Source organism: Tupaia chinensis, unplaced genomic scaffold, assembly GCF_000334495.1.
Source record: "Tupaia chinensis unplaced genomic scaffold, TupChi_1.0 Scaffold000600_1, whole genome shotgun sequence".
In the NCBI taxonomy this organism is placed as follows: domain Eukaryota; kingdom Metazoa; phylum Chordata; class Mammalia; order Scandentia; family Tupaiidae; genus Tupaia; species Tupaia belangeri.
The window spans coordinates 4,237,225-4,246,037 of record NW_006160117.1 but is presented as its reverse complement, the minus strand read 5'-3'; the positions used below and the strand labels follow the sequence as shown (position 1 = coordinate 4,246,037).

The 8,813-nt window shown below is 37.4% G+C and overlaps 1 pseudogene; it reads left to right on the top strand.

Moving 5' to 3' along the window:
* Positions 1 to 7,428: 7,428 nt before the first annotated feature.
* LOC102487611 (ADP/ATP translocase 2 pseudogene) lies at positions 7,429 to 8,525 on the top strand (annotated as a pseudogene).
* The last annotated feature ends 288 nt before the right edge of the window (positions 8,526 to 8,813 follow it).

The following is an 8,813-nucleotide window of genomic DNA, read 5'->3' as shown; positions in this document are numbered from 1 at the left end:
AATCAAAGTGAGATTGGAAGATATTCTACTGTTGACTTTGAAGAGGGAAGAAGGGGCACCAAGCCAAGGAATGTAGGTGACTTCTAGAACCTGGAAAAGGCAAGTTTACAGATTCTCTCCTAGAACCTATAGAAGGAACACAGACCTGCTGACATTATTTTGTCCATAAAATCCATTTTTGTCTTCTGATCCACAGAGCTAAGTCCCTAAGTTTGTGAGAGTTCATTACAGTAGCAATAGGATAAATATAGCTGGCTTTGGCAAGGAAGATTATCCTTGGGGAATAGCAGATGCCAATGAATAGTTTCTAAGTGGAATCAAGAAGTTCACAATTCCACAAATAGAGGGGTGATTTACTTTAAAGTTGAATGTCCCAATTTTTGGGCATCATTACTTATTATGGGAAACTAAGACACAGAAGTGGCAATATAAAATGATATAGCCACCAAGGAGGATGATCTGGCAGGAGAGAATAGCTTCCTCTACAATTCTACTTTTTGGTGTCTTCCCTAGAGAGATCTCTGCATATGAGTGAAAGCCACATCTAACAAGGTAACAAGGTACACAATTTATAATTAAAAATATGGTAACAATCTAAGTTCTCACCACTGGAGGAATGACTAATAGTGAGTTATTCATGTTAGGGAATACTATGAGGCAGTTAAAATAAGAATATATATCTTTTTTTTAATTAATTGCCAGAGGGCATGTGGAAATATTCATAGTATGCATGAAAAATGCATATTACCCAAAAACTGTGCACAAATTTAAAAATTCTTTTGCACTAAAATAAACTAGTACTTTACTTCCATTTCTCCACAAACTTTTTGAAAATTGAGTATGTCAAGCTAATGTCACTATTTTCCTCCCCATGTTAAAAACAATGATGATAATGCTAATGGATTTACCCTGTGCTTTTAGTTATCAGTTTCTTCATTTACATTTCCACAAAACAAGAATTAGGAAGGAAGGAGAGACATTTTTCTAAGGGAGAAGCTTGTTCAGGGTTTTTTTTAATAGAAACTGCTGATTTGAAGGGAGGAGCCTCATTGCCATGAGTAGGCGGAGCTGGAGTGGAGAAACCAGCTGAAACCTTGGCAGGAAAACGGTGTTATTAAAGCACTTGCCCAACAAATGCCAACTCCAGTTTAACCCTATGACTTTCCTAAGGCCAAGGAACAGTGGACCCAGTTTTCATTATTAAGGACCCATTATTAAGGACCCAGTTTTCATTATTAAATATGTCAATATGTGAAAAATCTAATTGTTTAGATGTGGGTATTTATTTTGTTTCCTATATTTCTTTACAATGGGAAGACACACAGATCCTTCTTCAATTCCCACACTTTCTCAGGTGGTACTGAGTATAAAAATCTCCCCCATGTTGTCTTGCTCCCAGCCACAGTCAATGAGTTGATTCAGCAGGTCTCATAAACCATTCAGGGCTTTTTTGTCATGTCGTTTATTGGCTGAGTTTAGTAGGAGCTCACAGAGCTCTTAGTAGGCTCACAAAGTACTTCCTCCCTTTTGGAGCTAGTGATGTGCAAGGAGAACACTCACAGAGTAGCTTCCTCCCTCTTAGAGGTCACAGTACACCTAAATGAGCTGAGCTAAGCTAAGGCCAAGACAAGTCAAAGCCGTTCAGGGATGAGCTAGTGGAACCAGGAATCAAAGCTGAGTAGAGCAGGGTTAGCTAGCAGGGCAGACCAGGGAAGACCAGAGCAGAGCTATGCAGGGCTTACTAGGTGCTCCTTTCTTTTAAAGGGGCTTCAGATGATAGTGGCTCATTGCCAAAACCAAACTTGCACATGCACATGTGTGTTACATACAGTGGCATAAAACAGCAAAGTCATAATTTACATAACAAGCATACAAGCACAGTACAACTAATAACATAAATTGTCTTCCCTGTGGCCTTCAAACATCATAAGAGGTGAGGGAGCTAGACTAAACGATCCTGACTCCATTTGCAATACACATAATCACAGTGGGAAAAAAAGAAAAAAAATATTGGGACCAGCAGGTGGCATGTTGGTTAAGGCGTTGGAGTCCAACATGGCCAACCATGGTTCAAGTCCTGGATCTAGAGGCTTGCTTTCTCACTTTCTCCTTCTCTCTGTCTCTCTCTGGTCAAATTAAATAATAATAATAATAATAATAATAATAATAACAACAACAACAAATGGAATTAAATAAATAATTATTCTTTGAAAAAGAAGAAATATTTAAAGCAACTTTGATTAAGTACCTTTATTGTACATATTCATTGCTATATATTCTAAGAATGGCAAAAAAATCTTCAACTTGATATATGTATTGCTAATAATAGTATTGGTTCGTAATTCTCTAACTATTAGGTCATTGGAAATGTCATGACATATTTTTCTGTTTTTCTATACAAAAAAGCATCATGACTTTCCTGGTGACCCAATATTTTGTTTTAGGATAGAGGAAGTGAATAAATATGTAGATGTTTTGAAGAACAAATGTTATTATTGTGGGAGAAGGAAGAATGATACAAGTATAAAAGAGCAGAGATGAGGAAAAACCTTGTGACACACATTTCTTTTTATATATATATAAACTTGTACTTTAATTCTATTTTTTCATATACTTTTTTTAAGTCATAGGACACATGTGCTCACCAGAGAGAGATATAGAGATGGAAAGTGAGAAATCACCCCTCTAGAGGTGATGGCCATGCTGAAATCCCTTCTCCATTCTCCTGAGATTTTAGGAATGTACACACATGCACCCAGTGTGATTTTCAAGCCATCAGGTCCAGGACTCAAACCGTGGTCTGCTATGTGGGAATCCAGTGCCTTAAACACCACACCACCTGATGACCCTGACTTTACATTTCAATAAGAGGTATCAGTCTGACGAATGATTTTTAAACAACCCTAGCTCTGCTCATAAACAACCCTACCTCTGCTCATTGAAAAGGCTTAGAAGCTGTATCTAACAATATTGAGCACATCTTGTTTCTAAATAACTTTTCCCACCCAAAAGAACTAAGATTCTTTTGGGGAGGGGAGAGGTTTTTGCTATAGGGCACGTGTGCTTGCCAGACAAAGAGAGACAGAGAGACAGAAAGTGAGAAATCACCCCCCGGGGGGATGGCCATGCCACAATCCTTTCTCCTTCATTCTCCTCTCGGGATCCTGGGCACGCACACACACGCACCCGGCATGAGTTTTAAGCCACCAGGTCTGGGACTTGAACCACGATCGATTACATGGGAGTCCAGTGACATAGCCATTATGCTAACTGCTGGTCCCAAGGAACTAAGATTCTTTGGAGAAGATCCTGTTTCTCAGTTTGGAGCACGTGATTAATGACGTGAAACTGAAGATTTCATTATGTCAGAAAGACAGCATGATTTTAAAAGCATTGGGACATTTCAAAAGGACATAGGATTTGACCGGACGTTTCTCCAAAGCAGATATACAAATAGCCAATAAGGACCTGAAAAGATGCTCATATTATTGATTAGGGAAATGTAAATAAAAAACTTACTGAGATACCACTTCACACTCACTAGGATGGCTATATCTAAGCAACTGCAAATAACAAGTGTTGGTGAGTTAATTGTTTATAGAGTGTAGAAATTAAAATCCTTATTTATTGTTGGTGGAAAAATGAAGGGGTGAAGTTGCTTTGGAAAACATTCTGGCTGTTCCCCCGAAAGTTAAAGAACTACAATATGACCTAGGAATTCAACTTCTAGGCATATAACCAAGAGAATTAGAAACAAATATTCACACAAAATTTTGTATACAAATATTCATAGCAGTGTTATTCATGATAGCCAAAACCCAGAAACAACCCAAATGCCCATCAACACATAAATGGATAAACACCCTGATATAGCCATGCAATGTAATATTATTCAACCATAAAAATGAATGAAATACCTAAAAGTGGCATCAACTGGACAAAACTTATTATAAACATTATTCTAAGTGAAAGAAGCTAGATATAAAATATCGTATGTATTGTATAAATTCATTTATATAAAATACCCAAAACAGGCAAATACATAAAAAAACAAATAGATTACTGTGTCCCAGGGACTATGGGAAAGGTTAATGGGGAGTGGCTATTTATGAGTAGAGAGGTTCTGATGTGATAAAAATGTACTGGAGTTAGATAGTGGAAATGATTGACCAATATTGTGAATATACTAAACCCGATTAAACTATATAAGGCAGTTAAATGCACATTCTTTCCAAATGAATATGGAAAATTATCCAGGACAGCTCACATATTAGGTCACAAATCATCTTAACGGACAAGAAGACTGAAACCATATCAAGTATCTTATCTGACCAAAACAATTTCTGGTTTTCTGGTAAAACAAAAAACAAAAAACAAAAAACAAAAAAACCCCAACAAACAAACAAACAAAAAGAAACCCCCAAAACAAACAAACAAACAAAACACAAAACTAGAAATCAATAACAGGAGGAAAATCATGAATATTTGGAAATTAAACATGTGCCTGAAAAAACAATGGGAAAATAAAGAAAGTAAAAGGGACATTAAATTTCTTGAGACAAACAAAAATGGGGGCACAACATACCAAAACTCATGGGACACAGAAGGGGCATTTCTAAGAAGCAAATTTATAACAATAAAAGCCTACATCAAAAAAAGAAGAAAGATCTCAAAGAACTAAGTTAAAAATTAGTAGAGGGAAGAAAATAAAGAATGGAGTAAAACTAAAAGAAATCAAAACTAGAAAAACAATAGACAATATCAACAGAACTGAAAGGTTTTTTTATGTTTATTATTATTAGTATTATTGCCAGAGAGCATATGCACTCACCAAAGAGAAGAAGAGAGAGAGAAAGAGATTTTTAAAGAATCCTAAAATTCACATGTAATAAAAAAAAGACCCAAATAGCCAAAGCAATCTTGAATCATGAATACAAAATTAGTGGTATTACACTACCTGACTTCAAAAGATACTAAAGCTATAGTAACCAAAACAGCATGGTGCTGACATAAAACTAAGTATACAGACCAATGGAACAGAAAAGAGAGCCCAGTGATAAATCCACTTTATTTTACATTCAATTGATTTTTATGCCAGATGGTGTATGCACATGCATGAGAGACAGATAGAGATAAAGAGAGAGAGCTAAAGCATTGGGGCCTGATCATGCTGCAGCTTTTTTTCTCTCCAATTCTCCATCCCATCAGGATTCTGCCGTATATGGCCATGCGTGGTGTGTTTTTCATGCTAATGGGGCTAAGCAACTGCAAATAACAAGTGTTGGTGAGTTAATTGTTTATAGAGTGTAGAAATTAAAATCCTTATTTATTGTTGGTGGGATAATGAAGGGGTGAAGTTGCTTTGGAAAACATTCTGGCTGTTCCCCCGAAAGTTAAAGAACTACAATATGACCTAGGAATTCAACTTCTAGGCATATAACCAAGAGAATTAGAAACAAATATTCACACAAAATTTTGTATACAAATATTCATAGCAGTGTTATTCATGATAGCCAAAACCCAGAAACAACCCAAATGCCCATCAACACATAAATGGATAAACACCCTGATATAGCCATGCAATGTAATATTATTCAACCATAAAAATGAATGAAATACCTATAAGTGGCATCAAGCTAGATATAAAATATCGTATGTATTGTATAAATTCATTTATATAAAATACCCAAAACAGGCAAATACATAAAAAAACAAATAGATTACTGTGTCCCAGGGACTATGGGAAAGGTTAATGGGGAGTGGCTATTTATGAGTAGAGAGTTTCTGATGTGATAAAAATGTACTGGAGTTAGATAGTGGAAATGATTGACCAATATTGTGAATATACTAAACCCGATTAAACTATATAAGGCAGTTAAATGCACATTCTTTCCAAATGAATATGGAAAATTATCCAGGACAGCTCACATATTAGGTCACAAATCATCTTAACGGACAAGAAGACTGAAACCATATCAAGTATCTTATCTGACCAAAACAATTTCTGGTTTTCTGGTAAAACAAAAAACAAAAAACAAAAAACAAAAAAACCCCAACAAACAAACAAACAAAAAGAAACCCCCAAAACAAACAAACAAACAAAACACAAAACTAGAAATCAATAACAGGAGGAAAATCATGAATATTTGGAAATTAAACATGTGCCTGAAAAAACAATGGGAAAATAAAGAAAGTAAAAGGGACATTAAATTTCTTGAGACAAACAAAAATGGGGGCACAACATACCAAAACTCATGGGACACAGAAGGGGCATTTCTAAGAAGCAAATTTATAACAATAAAAGCCTACATCAAAAAAAGAAGAAAGATCTCAAAGAACTAATTTAAAAATTAGTAGAGGGAAGAAAATAAAGAATAGAGTAAAACTAAAAGAAATCAAAACTAGAAAAACAATAGACAATATCAACAGAACTGAAAGGTTTTTTTATGTTTATTATTATTAGTATTATTGCCAGAGAGCATATGCACTCACCAAAGAGAAGAAGAGAGAGAGAAAGAGATTTTTAAAGAATCCTAAAATTCACATGTAATAAAAAAAAGACCCAAATAGCCAAAGCAATCTTGAATCATGAATACAAAATTAGTGGTATTACACTACCTGACTTCAAAAGATACTAAAGCTATAGTAACCAAAACAGCATGGTGCTGACATAAAACTAAGTATACAGACCAATGGAACAGAAAAGAGAGCCCAGTGATAAATCCACTTTATTTTACATTCAATTGATTTTTATGCCAGATGGTGTATGCACATGCATGAGAGACAGATAGAGATAAAGAGAGAGAGCTAAAGCATTGGGGCCTGATCATGCTGCAGCTTTTTTTCTCTCCAATTCTCCATCCCATCAGGATTCTGCCGTATATGGCCATGCGTGGTGTGTTTTTCATGCTAATGGGGCTGGGACTTCAATTCTGGTCAGCCACAGCTTTCTCTGCACAGCAGCTAACTTCTACACTATGGGACCAGTCCTACATTCAACTGTTTTTTGACAATGTTGCCAAGAACGAACAATGGAGTAAGAATAGTCTTTTCCATAAATGGTGTTGGAAGGGCAGACCCAGTGGCCCAGTGGTAATGCACTGCTCAAGAGAAGCCAGATCCCACATGGCAACTGCATTTCAAATCCCAGGCCCAGTCGGTCTAAAACCAAATTTGCACATACACGAATGCCCAAGATCTGATGTCTGAAGGAAAGGGAACATAGCATGATCAGACCAGACCTTGTGGAGGGTGTTTTCCTCTTTCTTTTACTGTCATACTCACATGCACACTCACACACTCTACTATGAATAAAGAAAAATAGCAGTGTTAGGAAAACTAGATATCCACATGAAGAAAATGAAATTAGATTCTTGTATACAAAAATTAGCTCAAAATAGATTGAGGTCTTAAACATAAGACCAGCCCAGAGCCCTGGAGTCTAAGCCGGTTCCTAGCCCAGGCCCGTCCCGCAGTCGCCTGCCTCCTCTTTCCTTTCAACATGGCAGATGCCGCTGTGTCCTTCGCCAAGGACTTCCTGGCAGGTGGAGTGGCCGCGGCCATCTCCAAGACCGCGGTAGCGTCCATTGAGCGGGTCAAGCTGCTGCTGCAGGCGCAGCATGCCAGCAAACAGATCACCACAGATAAGCAATACAAGGGCATCATAGACTGTGTGGTTCCTATCCCCAAGGAGCAGTGAATCCTGTCCTTCTGGCTTGGTAACCTGGCCAATGTCATCAGATACTTTCCCACCCAGGCTCTCAACTTTGCCTTCAAAGATAAATACAAGCAGATCTTCCTGGGTGGTGTGGATAAGAGGACCCAGTTTTGGCGCTACTTTGCAGGGAACCTGGCATCCGGTGGTGCTGCTGGGGCCACGTCTTTGTGCTTTGTGTACCCTCTTGATTTTGCCGGTACCCATCTAGCAGCTGATGTGGGTAAAGCTGGAGCTGAAAGGGAATTCAAAGGCCTCGGTGACTGTCTGGTTAAGATCTACAAATCTGATGGGATTAGGGGCCTGTACCAAGGCTTTAACGTGTCCATGCAGGGTATCATCATCTACCGAGCTGCTTACTTTGGTATCTATGACACTGCAAAGGGAATGCTTCCAGATCTCAAGAATATTCATATCTTCATTAGCTGGATGATGGCACAGTCTGTCACCACCGTTGCCGGATTGACTTCCTATCCATTTGACACTGTTCGTCACTGCATGATGATGCAGTCGGGGCACAAAGGAACTAATATCATGTACACGGGCACGCTTGACTGCTGGAGGAAGATTGCTGGAGATGAAGGTGGCAACGCTTTTTTCAAGGGTGCATGGTCCAATGTTCTCAGAGGCATGGGTGGTGCTTTTGTGCTTGTCTTGTAGGACGAAATCAAGTTCACCTAAGTTATTTCCTAGGTTTTTTCTCCTGTGAACAGGCATGTTGTATAACATATCTTAAGCATTTTTGACAGCCCCTTGGCTGTCTATCAGTGGCAACTATTTACTGGTTGAAAATGGGAAGTAATAATATTCATCTGACTAGTTTTCTCTTAAAAGGTATTTCCATGATGATGATGATGATGGGACTCAATTATATTTTTTATTTCAGTCACTCCTGATAAATAATAAATTTGAAGAAATAAGAACATCTAAAATACAGAAAAAAAAAAAAAAAAAAAAAAAAAAAAAAGAAGCCACAGAACCAAAAACTATGAAACTACTGGGAAAAAGAAATAAGAGAAAAAAAGCCATGACTTTGGTCCAGGCAATAATATTTTGAATATGACCCCAAAGGCACAGGTAATACAAGCATAAATAAACA